At 44.6% G+C, this 20,197-nt stretch overlaps 1 long non-coding RNA gene across 1 annotated transcript; it reads right to left on the reverse strand.

Annotated features, from left to right (window-relative positions):
* Positions 1–1,215: 1,215 nt before the first annotated feature.
* Positions 1,216–15,052, reverse strand: LOC124552725. Its single transcript, XR_006967968.1, has 3 exons — positions 15,000–15,052; positions 10,122–10,233; positions 1,216–1,616 (listed from the first exon to the last, which is right to left on the reverse strand). It is a non-coding gene; the product is annotated as an uncharacterized LOC124552725 (long non-coding RNA).
* Positions 15,053–20,197: the final 5,145 nt, after the last annotated feature.

The following is a 20,197-nucleotide window of genomic DNA, read 5'->3' on the forward strand; positions in this document are numbered from 1 at the left end:
TCATTCGCGATAGGCTACAATCCGACCTTTATCAAAGTCGGAAACGTGATGATACGCATTCCTCCTCTTTACACGAGGCATCAGAACAACGTTTCACCAGGCAACGGCGGACAACTGCTGTTTGTGCATGAGAAATCGGTTGGAAACTTTCCTCATCTCAGCACGTTGTAGGTGTCGCCACCGGCGCCAACCTTGTGTGAATGCTCTGCAAAGCTAACCATTTGCATATCACAGCATCTTCTTCCTGTCGGTTAAATTTCGCGTCTGTAGCATGTTGTCTTCGTGCTGTAGCAATTTTAATGGCCAGTAGTGTAATTTATAAACACCCTTTATTGTCATCATTAGTTATTTTGCTGCCCAAATGTCGAAACTCAAGTAGTACGTTTAATGCCTCATTTTGTAATCTGGCACCCTCACATGTTCTGATTTAATGTGACTCCATTTAAGTACCCATGCAGAATGTTTGTTGATGTACTTCAAGACACTTTCCATTCCATTCGAATGCTCTTCTAAGTCCTCAGCCATCTCCGACAGAACTACACTGTCACCGTGAAACTTGAAAAGTTTTAGTTTTTTCTGCTTTAATTCGCTTTCTAATTTCTCCTCGGTTTCCTTTACAGCTTGCTCAGAACCAGGTGAAATAACTTAGGGGGTAGACAACAAAACTGACGTCCTACTCCACAGTGTCCTCACTTTAATGCGTTCGACTCTCAGTGGTGGCGTCTCGTTTCTGTACCAGCAGCGGTACTCTGCAGAGGAACGTTTCGATTTGAAAAGAAGTGTTGGCGTCGAAAAATACGCCAGGGAGGCAGAGGAACTGGAGACGTGTCGCTACGCCGGATTGCACGTCCCGAACCACTGCTTCGCTGGCGGCAGGACCTCCAGTTTATTCTGCCGACACCTCCTCCGCGCAGCTGTTTGCTTATTTACACAGCGCCGCCGACTTATGTACTCTGCCCGTCGATAAGATGCTACAACTGGTTTCCTCTCGTCGCTCTCTATACAGTCCACGCGTGCGTGGGAGGATAGGGTACCCACACTCTTTCCCTAGCGTCGCGGTTTCCGTCGACAATGTGTTACCTGGGAAGAGCACATATTTGATCCCAGTGGAGGCACAGGCGTCGACAAATGCGTCCGCCCTGGACCGAGGAAGGAGAAGGGACAGTAAAAAAGAAATAAGCACAGGAAAAAAGAAGACAAATTTTATTTGCTTACACACGTACGCGAAAGGATACATCAGCGCGACAACTAGAAAGGTAACGCAGGTACAAGTAAACACGGTTAAGAGATCTCTAGATAGCGCCGATACTGCAGAATACATTCACGCAGGGTCGGGTTGTGTTGCAGGGGTTTGCAGAGTGGCTTCGTGGTAATGAGGTGTCGGGAGGGTAGTTCGGTTTCATTACTTTTTTTTCTATTTATCCTACTTTTTGGGACGTTTGTTGGGAAGATCTGGGGGGAACGCTGGGAGGCCGCAGAGACGTTGAAAGCCGTCGTTTTGTTTTTCCCCTTTCGGCTTTTTATATTATGGCAGCACTGGCTCCGCTGGCGCGGGACTTCCCCTCAGCAGACGTAGTTCGTCACTCGGCCGCTGCGCGCGCCATTGCTCCCTGGCTCTGTGAACAAAATGTAGAGCGAAGTAGGATAAAATTTTGGACAGTTTTTCCTTTTTTATTTACTGTTACTTCAATTCCTCACGAGGGACGGGTTGGCAGCAGATCAAACAATTCTTCACACAAGGGCTTTAAATATTAAATAAACGTTTTCATACATATAAAAAAGAAATGAACAATAACAATGTCAAATCAAAGAGAAAAACAACACACACACACCCATGCCCGAGGGAGGACTCGAACCTCCGACGGGAGTGGCAAGAATAGTAAGCAAGTGTTTAAACGTGATAGCTTAGAGTTTATTAGGCGAAGAACAAATGGGATTTCAGAGCGGCAGATCGAGAACAGATAGAGTATTTATAATAAAAAAATAATCGAAAAGCGGAGAAATTATAATGGTGAAACTTATTTAGCGTTCATTGACATCGCTAAGGCAATCGATAATATTGATAGAAACAAACTGTGAAGAATTACGAGGGAAAGAGGAAATCCAGAATGCTTAATAAACGTTTTAAGAAGTCTGTACAAACACACGACTGTAATTTTAGATATAAATGGCACTCTAACACAGATTATAACCACAAGTAAAAGACTAAGACAAGAGTGCAGCATGTCACCCACAGTTTTCAGCATTTATTTAGAATATGCAATTGTGAAATGGAAGGAAATTTTTAATGGAGGAATTCAGATTAACATTAATGTCATACGCAGATGACGCCACACTGCTGGAGAATAATGAAGAAGATCTACAAAGGGGACTATATTTATTACGTACGTTTTGTGAAGAGTACCATTTGACGATTTCAAAAAAAGACAAAATCATTGGGTTTCAAAGGGAAATACCCTCTATGGATAGAATTTTGTGGTCTACAATAGAACTATAGAAAAAGTAAAACTTTTAACTATTTAGGTTGTGATATCACACATGAGTATGACGAAGGCATAGAGAAGAAATTCGCAAAGTTTTGGAATATATGTGGAGCAATAAACAGATGTCTGAAAAATTAAAAAGGAGGAAAGAAAGAAGATTGAAATTTTATCGTGAGTTACAAGTAAACGTCAAGAAAGTCGTCTAGATGCAACGCAGATGAGGTTTTCCAGAGTAGTAAAGGGATGCACAAGAGCCAAGAGATTTCGAAATTCGAAAATTAGGTAAGAACTGAACATCTTTAGCATTCTCAGTAAAATGTAAGAAAATAGGAGAAACCAGACTGAACACCTCGAAAGAATGAGTGCAGAAAAATTACCTCTCCAGATCAGAAGATTTAAGCCAGTTGGGAGAAGTAGTCAAGGAAGACTGAGGATGGGTACCATAACAGAAAATACAAAAAAAGGACCCAATGCTTGAGGTGAAGATGATGAAGATGACGAAGAAGAAGAAGATGACGTTAAAAGAAATGGGCTTAAAATCTGTTTTTAGAAGCATATGTTGGTTATCAGATTTTGTGGTTTTTTAAACATTTGCAGAAGATGTTACAGAACATCTACATTACTAAATGGCTAACCACGTCCATAGTTCACGGTTTGTGGTGCAGAGTCCCATTTGCAGATTACCTGTCAAATGGCTTTCAGGGCTAACAAAAACTTAATTTCAAGATTTGATGTTATTATTGGCCGAATATAAAAAATAAAATTCATTAGAGGTTATAATGATCAAATATTAAATGCATTGAATAACTAAACATCACTCATTGGGATATTTTGAGACCTCCCATGACTTTTGATTGTGTGAATCATGAAATTCTTCTAGATAAGCTTAAGTATTGTGGAATGAGTGGGACAGTGCACACATCATTTAATTCATATTTAACTGGAAGAATGCAGAAGGTTGAAATTAACGGTACAGATACTCTGCAAAAATCAACAGATTCTTCTAACTGGGGAGGTATTAAGAATGGTGTCACGCAGGATTCAGTCTTGGGTCCCTTATTGCTCTAAATATATGTTAATGACTTGCTACTCTATATTCATGAAGATGCAAAGCTAGTTCTTTTTGCTGATGATACAAGTATAGTAATCAACAAGTAAGAATCACTGAGGAAATTGTAAACAATGTCTTTCAGAAAATTATTAAGTGTTCTCTGCAAATGGACTCTCCCAAAATTTTGAGAAAACACAGTTTATACAATTCTGTACAGTAGCATAATACCATTGATAAATATAGACTATGAACAGAACTCTGTTGCTAAGGCAGAATATTCAGAATTTATGGGTGTGCACATTGATAACAAATTGAACTGGAAGCAACACATCAATGATCTGCTGAAATGGTTAGGTTCAGCTACTAATGCTACAAGGATTATTGCAAATTTTGGTGATAAACATATCAGTAAATTAGCCTACTATGTCTATTTTCATTCACTGCTTTCATATGGCATCATATTTTGGGGCAATTCGTCATTAAGAGAGAAAGTATTCATTGCACAAAAGCGTGTAATCAGAATAATAGCTGGAGCTCACCCAAGATCATCTTGCAGACATTTATTTAAGGACCTCGGAATATTCACAGTACCTTCGCAATACATATATTCACTTATGAAATTTGTTGTTAATAACCCATCCCAATTCGAAAATAACAGCGAAGTGCATAGCTGCATCACGAGAAGAAAGAATGATTTTCACTACTCTGGATTAAATCTCATTTTGGCCCAGAAAGAGGTGAATTATGCTGCCACAAAAATCTTTGGTCATTTGCCAAATAGCATTAAAAATCTGACTGATAGCCGACCAACATTTAAAAGCAAATTAAAAGAATTTCTGAATGCCAACTCCTTCTACTCAATGACGAATTTTTTGATATGAAGTAGTAACTGCAAAAAAAATTTGCATAGAGTAAAGAAAACTTATGTTAAAGTAACACGTTCCACATCATTATGAAATGTCGTATTCATGGTCTATGGAGCAAGCATTAATGTATGTACAGGGTGTTTCAAAAATGACCAGTATATTTGAAACGGCAATAAAAACTAAACGAGCAGCGATAGAAGTACACCGTTTGTTGCAATATGCTTGCGACAACAGTACATTTTCAGGCGGACAAACTTTAGAAATTACAGTAGTTACAATTTTCAACAACAGATGGCGCTGCAAGTGATGTGAAAGATATAGAAGACAACGCAGTCTGTGGGTGCGCCATTCTGTACGTCGTCTTTCTGCTGTAAGCGTGTGCTGTTCACAACGTGCAAGTGTGCTGTAGACAACATGGTTTATTCCTTAGAACAGAGGATTTTTCTGGTGTTGGAATTCCACCGCCTAGAACACAGTGTTGTTGCAACAAGACGAAGTTTTCAACGGAGGTTTAATGTAACCAAAGGACCGAAAAGCGATACAATAAAGGATCTGTTTGAAAAATTTCAACGGGCTGGGAACGTGACGGATGAACGTGCTGGAAAGGTAGGGCGACCGCGTACGGCAACCACAGAGGGCAACGCGCAGCTAGTGCAGCAGGTGATCCAACAGCGGCCTCGGGTTTCCGTTCGCCGTGTTGCAGCTGCGGTCCAAATGACGCCAACGTCCACGTATCGTCTCATGCGCCAGAGTTTACTCTTCTATCCATACAAAATTCAAATGCGGCAACCCCTCAGCGCCGCTACCATTGCTGCACGAGAGACATTCGCTAACGATATAGTGCACAGGATTGATGACGGCGATATGCATGTGGGCAGCATTTGGTTTACTGACGAAGCTTATTTTTACCTGGACGGCTTCGTCAATAAACAGAACTGGCGCATATGGGGAACCGAAAAGCCCCATGTTGCAGTCCCATCGTCCCTGCATCCTCAATAAGTACTGGTCTGGGCCGCCATTTCTTCCAAAGGAATCATTGGCCCATTTTTCAGATCCGAAACGATTACTGCATCACGCTATCTGGACATTCTTCGTGAATTTGTGGCGGTACAAACTGCCTTAGACGACACTGCGAACACCTCGTGGTTTATGCAAGATGGTGCCCGGCCACATCGCACGGCCGACGTCTTTAATTTCCTGAATGAATATTTCGATGATCGTGTGATTGCTTTGGGCTATCCGAAACATACAGGAGGCGGCGTGGATTGGCCTCCCTATTCGCCAGACATGAACCCCTGTGACTTCTTTCTGTGGGGACACTTGAAAGACCAGGTGTACCGCCAGAATCCAGAAACAATTGAACAGCTGAAGCAGTACATCTCATCTGCATGTGAAGCCATTCCGCCAGACACGTTGTCAAAGGTTTCGGGTAATTTCATTCAGAGACTACGCCATATTATTGCTACGCATGGTGGATATGTGGAAAATATCGTACTATAGAGTTTCCCTGACCGCAGCGCCATCTGTTGTTGAAAATTGTAACTACTGTAATTTCGAAAGTTTGTCTGCCTGAAAATGTACTGTTGTCCCAAGCATATTGCAACAAACGGTGTATTTCTATCGCTGCTCGTTTAGTTTTTATTGCCGTTTCAAATATACCGGTCATTTTTGAAACACCCTGTATGTATGTATGTATGTATGTCAATTATTACAGCCAGAAAATGTATGTATATGTTTTGAGACAGTGTAACTCATTCCGCGTAAATTATCTACACTGTATTCATGAGGTATTTGAGAATGAGAGTACTTAGCGACTTGCAACAACCTTTACACATAATTTGAAAGCTTTTCAAGCCTTTTTCTCTGTTACATAAGCACTCTAAGGGAAAAAAGAAAAACCACGCTAGACGAAGAATTTATCGGAATGGAACGGTACCCGGTATATGTAATGTGCATGTACAGAAAAATAAATGATTACAATTTCAGAAAAATTGGATGATTTATTTAAGAGAAATAACGTCACAAATTGAGGCAGTCAACAACGCGTTGGTCAATTTCAGAAAAATTGGATGATTTATTTAAAAGAAATATCTTCACAAATTGAGGCAGTCAACAACGCGTTGGTCCTTCTCTGACCCTTATGCAAGCACTTATTCACCTTGGAATTGACTGACGTTTATTGGATGCTCTCCCGAGGGATATCGTGCCAAATGCTGTCCAATTGGAACGTTCTATCGTCAAAATATAATGTTCCAAAAGTTCACGATTGTGAAGAGATACGGTGACGTTGCTAGCCAAGGCAAGTTTTGGGAAGCACGAAGACGAGTGGAAACGCTCGTCGCGTGCAGGAGGGCATTATTTTGGCGTAATGTAAGCCCAGGCTGGTTTGCCATTTATAATGGTACCCCTTTGGTTGTCACCTGCGGCACCCTTACACCACAACTGTGCATCAACGACATTGTACGCCCCATTTCATTGTCTTTCATGGCAATCCACTCTGGGCTTGCATTTCAGAAAGGTAATACCAGCCTGCACACAGCGAGAGTTTCTACTGCTCGTCTTCGTGCTCGCCAAACCCTACCTTGGATGATTTCTCCCAACTGAGAACGTTAGGACCATTATGTGCACCGCCCTCCATCCTGCCTGGGAGTTTGACAATCTAACGCGCCAACTGGACATAATTTGGCATAACCTGCCTCAGGAGGACACCCAACAACTCTATCAATAAGTTCAAGCCGACTAACTGCTTGTGTAAGGATCGGGCCTGGACCAACTCGCTAGCCGCACAAGCGGGATTTTGAGAATGGAAGAACGGGAGACTACTGCTCAGAGTGAAAAGTTCGTGAGGTTGAGAGGCAGCTTTCCTCACTACTGTTGAACCTGCTCTGTCAAAGATAAAAATGACAGAAATAAAAGAAAGGTTCATGACTGAGGTTAAAATTCAGAGTGAGAAAATGCCAATGATAAGATCCGCTTATGACAATACTATTATTAGAGAAAACTGAGAAAGAACTATAGGCCCTTTTGAATGGAATGATCTGTTTACTGAGCACAGACAATAGAAAGGCGGAAATAATGAGTGGCAAGCTACAAGAACCCGAAACCACGAACTTGTAGACAATCCAACAGTTCCATTTCCAGGCTACCGCCAACTAAGGGAGATGGGGGTGCAGTTAAACAGATATCGGACTGAAGAGGATAGGTGCAAATATAACATGCACAAGCGGGGCTTTTCAAGTGATAGTGTGTGTGACTGTGGTGAGACCCAACCAGTGAGCCACATTGTGAATGATTGTCCAATCAGACGCTTCCCTGGTGGCATTGAGAAGCTCCATCAAGCATCCCACGAGGCACTCCGCTGGATCGAGTCCATCAACATCCGAGTGTAGTCTGAGCCGTCTTAAAACTTGTGTACTGTATATAATTTCACATGTTCGTTTTTATATATATTTCTTTGTTTTGCTAAATGTGTATTACTGTAATTGATGCATACGATAATAATAATAATAATAACAATAATAACAATAATGAGCAGTAGCAGAAATAATATTGGTGATAAACTTTACAACAAAATTTGAGACAACGAAGTTTACAAAGTGATGCAATTCTGCTACTGTGGAAGCGGAATAACTCGTGTCTGGGTTGGTAAGAACGACGTACCACTCGTTTATGAACCAGCAAGAACAAAGCACTTTACATTGATGCTTGTGGTGTCACCGCCAGACACCACACTTGCTAGGTGGTAGCTTTTAAATCGGCCGCGGTCCATTAGTATACGTCGGACCCGCGTGTCGCCACTATCAGTGACTGCAGACCGATCGCCACCACACGGCAGGTCTAGTCTAGACTCCCTAGCACTCGCCCCAGTTGTACAGCCGATTTTGCTAGAAATAGTTCACTGTCTACATACGCTCACATTTGCAGAGACGACAGTTTAGCTTAGCCTTCGGCTACGTCATTTGCTACGACCTAGCAAGGCGCCCTATTCAGTTACTAGAAGTACTAATCTTCAAGAATGTATTCTGAACAGATAATATTGTGAATCATGTACTGTCAAGAGCGACGTTCATCCTTAATGGATTAAAGTTAAGTATCAAACTAATTATGTCCGCTTTCTGAATTCTCATTCCTTGTCATGTTCCAGACCTCACGTCAGTATAGTTCTTCCCTCTTCACGCCAGCTTGCGTGAGCTAAAACGCGTGCATTTCGGCCTCCACTCGTAACACGGTGTTGGCTCTTCTGCTAACACAAAAATGCTCATATGAGAAAATTCCTATTATTATGTTATGGTCGTCAGCTATGTTGTCCTTCATATGTACTCTTACATTTTATCTGTAGACATGGTTTGCAGCCCCCTCTCTGTACCCATCCCCTCGCTCTTTATCCACCTATCCACTCCTCTCTCTATCCATTTCCCGTGTCCCTGTCCATCACCTTCACCTCTCCCTCTTTTTGTCCATCTCCTTTTTCCCCTTCTCTTTGTCCACCTTCTCCTCTCTCTCCCTCCCTGTTCATCTCATCCTCTTTCCTTCTGTGTGTATCTCCTCCTCTCCCTCTCTCAATCTACTGCTTTCCACCTGTCCATCTCCTCCTGCCCCTATCTTTGTCAGTCTTGTGCTACTCCTGTCTCTGCCCACCTCCGCCTTCCCCCTCTCCCTCTCCATCTCGTTCTTCCTTTCTCCCTGATCATCTCCTCCCCTTCTCTTTCTGCGTCCATCTCCTCCTCTCCTCTCTCTCCCTTTGCATTTCCCCCTGCCCTATCTCTGTCCATCTCCTCCTACCTGTGCTTATCTTCTCCTTCCCCCTCGCTGTTTGTCCATCTCCTCGTCCTCCTTCCACACTCTATGTTATCATGCTCACCCCAATATAAGGCTGGTGTCTGTTAGCTCTGCAGTATTACTTTCCAGATTGTAGCTAACGTGAGTACCAAATTTGGCTGAAATCGTTCCAGGCGTATAGGATGAGCTTTTTACCCGTGCCTTTGCTTGTATTACGCATCTCAAATATATTTTACACATAATTTAACATATTTAGTTTTCATTTGTACAATTATTTCACCTGTATGTCTGGCGCATTCCGTCCTGCTGTTTCATTTTCACACAGCTCAATGTTTCTGACGTCCTTTCTCCTGACATTCAGTTGTACATCTGAATATTGTTTGCAGAATGTGTCACGAATACAGTTAGTAGTAAGTAAGTAGTAAATTAAAACACCACGAGTCAATTTTTACGGCATGAACACCGAAAAGGTATAAGAGGCAAATTTTTTTCCTTTCGTCATTTTGTAGGGGTTTTGAGCGAGAAAAAGTTTGGTGAAGATTTGAGATTATGAGTAAAGTTTTTTCAAGTCACTAAATGCGCTGATTCTCAAATACTGGATGGCTAAAGTGTGGGTATTGTCGCGCTGTGGGCTACACTACCTTTTTATCCGCACGACCACTTCTAGGTACGTCCTCCTTACCGTCACAGCGGTTCTTTCCAGAGAGAAAGTGATGTGTGTATCGAGTGTAGCTGAAGTCGGGTCAGTGGTTCACGAGGAGACGTGGAACATACGTACACCCACATTTATAATACTGTGTATACGGATGTGCAATCAAGATGAGCAACGCAAACGGTATCGTTACTGAGCACCTGTAACGTTAAGAACGTGGTGGGATGCTCTGTGACACTGGTGTATGTGTTCTGTTCTGTGCACGCCTCCAGAAACAACGGTGTACTGACCAGCAGCTGCAGCAGGTCGATGGCCGGGGGCTGTCCAGACATGAGCAGCACCGCCCCCGCCTGCCGCCGCCCGCCTGCCTCCGGGACGCCTTCCGCCTCCACCGCCTCCGGCCTGGAACACGCGGAAACCTTGTCAGCAGCGCATCGACTTCTGTGCACATCACTTAAATATTAGAAAGAGCTCGTATCGTTTTGGGAAGCATTAGACAGAGAGGCACGCCGCACCACGTACTACAGGTCAATTCAACAAATGTAACAAGACTCCGAAGTTGCCGTTGTCACTGCCAAAGAGAGAATGTTAGAGTAATGACAAATCTAGGCTTATAACAAGGATGCTGTTCGTCTCTGATATTTATTAATATCTACGCTGTTAATATGTAGAGGCAATGACTGAATGGAAGAGAGTTTCACACCCATAACCTTAACCAACGGAACTATATAATGACATCTGCGTTTGCTAATGTTTGCTAATATCCAATCTGTTATAGCTGAGCCCAAAGAAATTTGAAAATAAAATATTACTACCAAGACCTGTAACTTATCGATCTAGACAAAAAATGTCATGGATTTTAAAGATCAAGTTGGTAGAATTATAACAAACGACCACAAAATAAAAAGAAAGTAAATGAATCCAACTTCTTGGAAAATACCATCTCTTTCAGAATCGAAAATCACATACCGAAAAATATTGAAAGATTCAATCATATTAATAAGATTAATACAGAACAGTCAATAAAAATGTGAGGAAAGAAGTACTAATAAAGTTCTAGAAAACAATGGCAATGCTAGCTATACGATACATGAGAATATGGCAGTGAGACTCGATCAATAACAATTGGAAATTAACGAAGAACGTGTTACGCGACTTTTCTTACGAAATTGTCTCGTAACTAATACACTCCTGGAAATTGAAATAAGAACACCGTGAATTCATTGTCCCAGGAAGGGGAAACTTTATTGACACATTCCTGGGGTCAGATACATCACATGATCACACTGACAGAACCACAGGCACATAGACACAGGCAACAGAGCATGCACAATGTCGGCACTAGTACAGTGTATATCCACCTTTCGCAGCAATGCAGGCTGCTATTCTCCCATGGAGACGATCGTAGAGATGCTGGATGTAGTCCTGTGGAACGGCTTGCCATGCCATTTCCACCTGGCGCCTCAGTTGGACCAGCGTTCGTGCTGGACGTGCAGACCGCGTGAGACGACGCTTCATCCAGTCCCAAACATGCTCAATGGGGGACAGATCCGGAGATCTTGCTGGCCAGGGTAGTTGACTTACACCTTCTAGAGCACGTTGGGTGGCACGGGATACATGCGGACGTGCATTGTCCTGTTGGAACAGCAAGTTCCCTTGCCGGTCTAGGAATGGTAGAACGATGGGTTCGATGACGGTTTGGATGTACCGTGCACTATTCAGTGTCCCCTCGACGATCACCAGTGGTGTACGGCCAGTGTAGGAGATCGCTCCCCACACCATGATGCCGGGTGTTGGCCCTGTGTGCCTCGGTCGTATGCAGTCCTGATTGTGGCGCTCACCTGCACGGCGCCAAACACGCATACGACCATCATTGACACCAAGGCAGAAGCGACTCTCATCGCTGAAGACGACACGTCTCCATTCGTCCCTCCATTCACGCCTGTCGCGACACCACAGGAGGCAGGCTGCACGATGTTGGGGCGTGAGCGGAAGACAGCCTAACGGTGTGCGGGACTGTAGCCCAGCTTCATGGAGACGGTTGCGAATGGTCCTCGCCGATACCCCAGGAGCAACAGTGTCCCTAATTTGCTGGGAAGTGGCGGTGCGGTCCCCTATGGCACTGCGTAGGATCCTACGGTCTTGGCGTGCATCCGTGTGTCGCTGCGGTCCGGTCCCAGGTCGACGGGCACGTGCACCTTCCGCCGACCACTGGCGACAACATCGATGTACTGTGGAGACCTCACGCCCCACGTGTTGAGCAATTCGGCGGTACGTCCACCCGGCCTCCCGCATGTCCACTATACGCCCTCGCTCAAAGTCCGTCAACTGCACATACGGTTCACGTCCACGCTGTCGCGGCATGCTACCAGTGTTAAAGACTGCGATGGAGCTCCGTATGCCACGGCAAGCTGGCTGACACAGACGGCGGCGGTGCACAAATGCTGCGCAGCTAGCGCCATTCGACGGCCAACACCGCGGTTCCTGGTGTGTCCGCTGTGCCGTGCTTGTGATCATTGCTTGTACAGCCCTCTCGCAGTGTCCGGAGCAAGTATGGTGGGTCTGACACACCGGTGTCAATGTGTTCTTTTTTCCATTTCCAGGAGTGTATAAAACACGGAATACGAGGGCCGTTCAATACGTAACGCAACATATTTTTTCTCGGCGAAATTTGGAATTTGTTGTGAAACATGGTGAAATATTTTCGCTTCAGCGCCTATAGTTTCATGAAGTTCCGATAGGTGGCTTCGCTTCATGTAGCATTCAAAATGGAGTCTGCAACAGAGGTGCGTTCCAAGCAGGAAACTGTCACTGAGTTTCTATTGGCGGAAAACCAGAGCATCGCAGATATTCGTAGCCGCTTGCAGAATGTCTACGGAGACCTGGCAGTGAACAAAAGCACGGCGAGTCGCCGGGCGAGGCCTGTTTCCCTATCGCAACAATGTCGCGCTAACCTGTCCGCTCTCCCTCTCGCTGGCCGGCCGCACACAGGTGTGGCTCCTGCAGTACCGGAACGTGCGGACACTCTCATTCGAGGTGATCGACGTATTGCAGTCAGACACTTCGGTTAAAACTGGGCATCTCTGTTGCTAGCTCTGTCCATCAACTGGTATTCTCAAAGGTGTGTGTTCCTGGCTCCCTTGCCGCCTGACAGCACATCATAAAGAGCAACAAAGGACGATCTCTTCGGATTTGCTTGCGCATTACGGGGCGGACAGTGACAACTTTTTGTCGGACTCGCTCGTCACAGGCATTGAAACATGGGTTCATCGCTTCCAACCTGAAAAAACCGAAACCCATGGAGTGGCGCCACATCACAATTCAGAGTTGATCGTTGCGCCATGAGGAGGACATCGAGCACATTAACGGCCACGAGAGTCCCACAAGACCGTCAACATGACCTTACCATGCGAAGATGCGTCTTTGAACTTTTTGTTCCGGTTCGATGTTACGAACCAATGTTTCATCGCCTGTGACGACGTTCGAGAAAAAACGGTCACGATGAACTTCGCAACGCGCAAGCAATTCAGCACATACGGCCCTTCGCTGCTCTGTAGTCTTCACCTAAGCGGCGGGGGACCCAGCGGCCACATACCTTTGGGTACCACAACTGATGAACGAGTGTGTCAGCACTACCGACAGAGGCATCCAGCTGACCAATGATGTAGGACGGCGATGAGAGTGTCCGCACGTCCCAACACTGCAGTCAGAGCTGTGCGGCACGCGGGACGTTTGCGTGACCTATCTACGAGAATGACAAGACGCCTCGCCCAGCGACTCACCGTGCTTTTGTTCACTGCCAGGTCTCCGCAGACATTCTGCAAGCGCTTATGAATATCTGCAATGCTCTGGTTTTCCGCCGAAGGGAACTCTGCTCGGAACATTCCTCCCATTATAGACGCCATTTTGAAGGTTACGTATAGGGCCGCCACCAGTCGCAGCTTCACGGAACTTTCGGGGCTGGAGGAGGAATATTTGGAGACGTCTCACAACAAGTTCCGCATTTTCTGAAGACAAATTATCCGAGGAAAACAGTGTCCTGCATTCCTTTTTGAATGTACCTCGTAGAACGTGCCTGGAACCCCTTAAAGCTCTTATTTCTTCTCGCTGACTTTTAGTTACCTTTCTTGGTTCCCTTCTACATCTACATCTACATACATACTCCGCAATCCACCATACAGTGCGTGGCGGAGGGTACCTCGTACCACAACTAGCATCTTCTCTCCCTGTTCCACTCCCAAACAGATCGAGGGAAAAATGACTGCCTGTATGCCTCTGTACGAGCCCTAATCTCTCTTATCTTTGTGCTCTTTCCGCGAAATGCAAGTTGGCGGCAGTAAAATTGTACTGTAGTCAGCCTCAAATGCCTCCTTTCCTCCAGAGACTCCCACTCGAGTTCCTGAAGCATCTCCGTAACACTCGCGTGATGATCAAACCTACCAGTAACAAATGTAGCAGCCCGCCTATGAAATGCTTTTATGTCCTCCCTCAATCCGACCTGATAGGGATCCCAAACGCTCGTGCAGTACTCAAGAAGAGGTCGTATTAGTGTTTTATAAGCGGTGTCCTTTACAGATGAACCACATCTTCCCAAAATTCTACCAATGAACCCAAGACGACTATCCGCCTTCCCCACAACTGCCATTACATGCTTGTCACACTTCATATCGCCCTGCAATATTACCCCCTTAACAGCTTACTTCATGTAGAGACTCAAAACATGGGACCGAGCGAGGTGGCGCAGTGGTTAGCACACTGGACTCGCATTCGGGAGGACGACGGTTGAATCCCGTCTCCGGCCATCCTGATTTAGGTTTTCCGTGATTTCCCTAAATCGTTTCAGGCGAATGCCGAGATGGTTCCTTTGAAAGGGCACGGCCGATCTCCTTCCCAATCCTTCCCTAACCCAACCTTGCGCTCCGTCTCTAATGACCTCGTTGTCGACGGGACGTTAAACACTAACCACCACCACCACCACCACCACCACCAAAACATGGGGGATAGGCTACTACAGTTACCCCCTTGTCTCAATTTCTCACTGCTTCTGTCCCCAACGTCGTTTTCGAGTCTTACCTCGTGAGAAACCTCGCTCTGTTTGCCGTACCCCTGTACAGGGCTGCCACCTCTAACAAACACACAGACGCAGCGAGACGGAACTGGCGACTCACCCCTCGTCGAGCAGCGGCTGGCTGGGAGCCGCCTGCCCCCGGCGCACGCCCCTTGCGCCGACGTCGCCCCCCACGTCGTCGACGTCCGCGTCACCGGCGGCCACCTGCCACAGCGCCGCCGCCGCCGGCGCCGCCACCAGCCGCGAGACGGTCCAGCGCGCGTCGTCGGGCACCAGGCCCAGCCGCGGGGATGCCCCGCCGCCGCCGCCGCTGCGCTTGCCGTGCGCTGCAACAGGTTGGCACCACTGTAGCAAGTGCTCCAACTATCTCTCTCCTGCACTTTAGGAATGGGAAAAAGCAACGGGTTAAAACCTTCACCGGTATTTCGGTGCTGAATAACTGGTATTTTTCTTTGCTTGTTTCGTCTGGGTTGTAACAGATTTTTTTCGTTTTTCTCCAGTTTTGTCGTTGTTGTTGTTGTCTTCAGTCCTGAGACTGGTTTGATGCAGCTCTCGATGCTACTCTATCCTGTGCAAGCTTCTTCATCTCCCAGTACCTACTGCAGCCTACATCCTTCTGAATCTGCTTAGTGTATTCATCTCTTGGTCTCCCTCTACGATTTTTACCCTCCACGCTGCCCTCTAATGCTAAATTTGTGATCCCTTTATGCCTCAGAACATGTCCTACCAACCGGTCCCTTCTTCTTGTCAAGTTGTGCCACATACTCCTCTTCTCCCCAATTCTATTCAGTACCTCCTCATTAGTTATGTGATCTACCCATCTAACCTTCAGCATTCTTCTGTAGCACCACATTCCGAAAGCTTCTATTCTCTTCTTGTCCAAACAATTTATCGTCCATGTTTCACTTCCATACATGGCTACACTCCATACAAATACTTTCAGAAACGACTTCCTGACACTTAAATCTATACTCGATGTTAACAAATTTCTCTTCTTCAGAAACGATTTCCTTGCATTGCCAGTCTACATTTTATATCCTCTCTACTTCGACCATCATCAGTTATTTTACTCCTTAAATAGCAAAACTCCTTTACTACTTTAAGTGTCTCATTTCCTAATCTAATTCCCTCAGCATCACCCGACTTAATTCGACTACATTCCATTATCCTCGTTTTGCTTTTGTTGATGTTCATCTTATATCCTCCTTTCAAGACACTGTCCATTCCGTTTAACAGCTCTTCCAAGTCCTTTTCTGTCTCTGACAGAATTACAATGTCATCGGCGAACCTCAACGTTTTTATTTCTTCTCCGTGGACTTTAATACCTACTCCGAATTTTTCTTTTGTTTCCTTTACTGCTTGCTCAATATACAGATTGAATAACATCGGGGAGAGGCTACAGCCCTGTCTCAGTCCCTTCCCAACCGCTGCTTCCCTTTCATGCCCCTCGACTCATAACTGCCATCTAGTTTCTGTACAAATTGTAAATAGCCTTTCGCTCCCTGTATTTTCCCCTGCCACCTTTAGAATTTGAAAGAGAGTATTCCAGTCAACACCGTCAAAAGCTTTCTCTAAGTCTACAAATGCTAGAAATGTAGGTTTGCTTTTCCTTAATCTATTTTCTAAGATAAGTCGTAGAGTCAGTATTGCCTCACGTGCTCCAACATTTCTGCGGAATCCAAACTGATCTTCCCCGAGGTTGGCTTCTACTAATTTTTCCATTCGCCTGTAAAGAATTCGCGTTAGTATTTTGCAGCTGTGACTTATTAAACTGATAGTCCGGTGATTTTCACATCTGTCAACACCTGATTTCTTTGGGAATGGAATTATTATATTCTTCTTGAAGTCTGAGGGTATTTTGCCTGTCTCATACATCTTGCTCACCAGATGGTAGAGTTTTGTCTGGACTGGCTCTCCCAAGGCCGTCAGTAGTTCTAATGGAATGTTATCTACTTCCGGGGCCTTGTTTCGACTCAGGTCTTTCAGTGCTCTGTCAAACTCTTCACGCAGTATCGTATCTCCCATTTCATCTTCATCTACATCCTCTTCCATTTCCATAATATTGTCCTCAAGTACATCACCCTTGTATAGACCCTCTATATACTCCTTCCACCTTTCTGCTTTCCCTTCTTTGCTTAGAACTGGGTTTCTATCTGAGCTCTTGATATTCATACAAGTGGCTCTCTTTTCTCCAAAGGTCTCTTTAATTTTCCAGTAGGCAGTATCTATCTTGCCCCTAGTGAGATAAGCAATAATCGCGTAAAAAATTCGGTATATCAATTTTTCACAGCAAAAGTGTTCAAATTTTTGTGTTTTAAACTGAGGTGACAAAATACACGGGACACCTAATAATGAGTCGGACCTCCTTTTGTAGTTGCATTGACTCGGCAAGTCCCCTGCAGAAATACCGAGCCGTGCTGCCTCTACAGACGTCCACGACTGCGAAAGTGCTGCCAGTCCAGGTTTTGTGCACGAAATCACCTCTCCGTTGTGTCCCATACATGTTCAATAGGATCATGTGGAGCCATCTTGATTGCCAAATCATTCGCTAGAATTGTCGACAATGTTCTTTGAACCAAACTCGAACAACTGTTGCCCGGTGACGTGGTGCTTAACAATTCCCACGTGGTTCGGAAACATGAAGTTCATGAATGGTTGCAAATGGTGTCCAAGTAGCCGAATGTAACCATTTGCAGTCAATGATCGGTTCAGTTGGACGAGAGGATGCAGTCCATTTCATGTAAACACAGACCACTCCATTCATGGAGTCACCACCAGATTGCACAGTGCCTCGTTGACAACTTGGGTCCACGGGTTCGTGGGGTCTACGCAACACTCGCACCCTACCATCAGCTCTTACCAAATGTAATCGGGACTTACCTGTCCAGGCTACGATTTCCCAGTCGTTTAGGTGTAACAACAACGACTCTGTACTGTTGTACCTATAAGTGTTTCTTTTCATCTGATTTTACGATAAACTTGTGTAACTGATGTTCTGATTTCATTTCTTTTTGTTTCATGCCATTATGTTAAGAAAACTGTAAATAAGTTTCAATGTGAATGGTTATGTTTATGTCAAATGTCAAGTAATATTGTGACAGAATTGAAATGTAACAGACTCGCATTCGGAAGGACGACGGTTCAATCCCCCGTCCGGCCATCCTGATTTAGGTTTTCCGTGATTTCCCTATATCACTTCAGGCAAATGCCGGGATCGTTCCTTTGAAAGGGCACTGCCGATTTCCTTCCTCACCCTTCCCTAACCCGAGCTTGTGCTCCGTCTCTAATGGCCTCGTTGTCGATGGGACGTTACACACTAATCTCCTCCTCCTGAAATGTAACAAATGTTAAAACTGTTGTAAGATGTTTAAAATTGTAACTGTGCGTCTGGTCCATACGTAGACAATGTGTTAGGATATGCAGAATGCAAAACCTCGGGTGAATACCCGGCCTGTCTGTAGGGGAGCGGTAAAAGGTGGATGGGAGGCGAGCGCGGGAAAATGCGCACGGGCACTGCACAGCACAACGGGCTCAGTAGTAGTAGCAGTTTGGCACTGGTTTGAACAACACCTTCTGGAGCGAGGAGGCTCTCCTGGAAGCTTCACTGAGCCTCGGGTATGCCGTCACAACGCCCACACAGCATGGCAGAATTCCATAGGCACTAAATGGAAAAGTATTGCTACGCTAAGAACAATTGCAGTACCGATACGTCAAGAGCCATACCTGCGGTTGTATGTGTGCTCTGTGCCTCGCCATCTCGCCGCCCGCCAACCGCCGCATCGATACTAGTAGGTTGAAACTTTTGGTACTGTATTCGTGTGGATCAGAGAGTGAACTGTGTTTGTTTGGTGCAATAATAACCTAAATTTTACCAGAACTTTTCCATTATTTTATTATCCTCCTTTCCAAACGTTGTGCAATCCGAGTGTCCCGAAATGAAAATTAAAAATTGTGTTAATAATAATTATTTGCAGAACTAGCCATATTAGAATGGTGTTTAAAGAAATGTTTTGTTAATGAACCAGTAAATGAACAGCGAAGGTCTAACGACGTCGAAAGATAACTTTAGTATTGACATAGTAATGAAGTTTATTATTTGGAGACAGATTTAAAGGCATTTAAATGAGCACTAAATAAGATGAAAAGAGTAGTAACTTATATACCGGAAATATTGAATGAATAATAAATTCAAAAATCAAATTTTTTAAATACAGCGATCATAACACTTTCAGGCCCCCCCCCTCCCCCCTAATTCATTTGACTTCTGAAGTGTTCTAAATTGCTTTGACCAGCAAAAGTTAAAGTCAATATAAATGTCAAAATTTATCAATCTTTATCAAAATTGACATTTTGTGTGTGGCACGAAAGTACAATTTCTAGGCTAACCTATGTCCGATTTTAATCAGATTAGTAGACAGTATAAAGTTTTGTAGTAAACATTATAGTGTAGTGTTATGTATTCATGATTTTCCGTATCAGTACAAAATGTGAAACTATCAGTTTAATATATTTTCTGGTTCTAAAATTCCACTTTATTAAGCGGTGTTACAACTTGTTGTTTTGCATGAATATATACCAACTTGTACAGGGAAGAAAATTAATGACTAATTAGGCTGGCGACCGTATTATTATCACATTGGTAGCATTTTCTGGGTTGCTTTTGATCCGCCTTGACATGTAATTGCATTTCGAACTTACTTGACGGATCATTGTTATTACAGAGTGGATGCAAGTCTGATTTGCCACCATTCAGGTACACGCGGTCGATATCTATGCGAAAATCCTTTCTCATAAGGTGAATCCCGCTCACTTACCATAGCACAGGTTTTAACGAGTGCAGTGTCACGAAGGTTACATAGGGTCCTACCGATATGACCATAAGACCAGGAGAGGCGCTGGAGGCTATGTGGTGCAGTTAGCAAAGACAGTCGCGTCGGTCGCCTGCTGCCATAGACAATTAACGCCAAGTTTCACGTCACTGTCCTGACGGATACGTTCCTCGTATGTCCCACACCGATTTCTGCGGTTGTTTCACGTAGTGATGGCTGCCTGTCAGTACCGCCAACTGTACGCAGACGCCGCTGCTCTCGATCGTTATGCGAAGTCTGTCGGGCACTGCATAGTGCGTCGTGAGAGGTAATTCCTGAAATTTGTTATCCTCGGCACACTCTTGACACTGTAGATCTCGGAATACTGAATTCCCTAACGATTTACGAAACTGAATGTACCATGCGTCTAGCTCCAACTATCATTCCACGTTCAAATTTTGTTAATTCCCGTCTTGCGGCCATAATCACG

The sequence above is a fragment of the Schistocerca americana genome, chromosome 10 (assembly GCF_021461395.2).
Source record: "Schistocerca americana isolate TAMUIC-IGC-003095 chromosome 10, iqSchAmer2.1, whole genome shotgun sequence".
Taxonomy (NCBI): domain Eukaryota; kingdom Metazoa; phylum Arthropoda; class Insecta; order Orthoptera; family Acrididae; genus Schistocerca; species Schistocerca americana.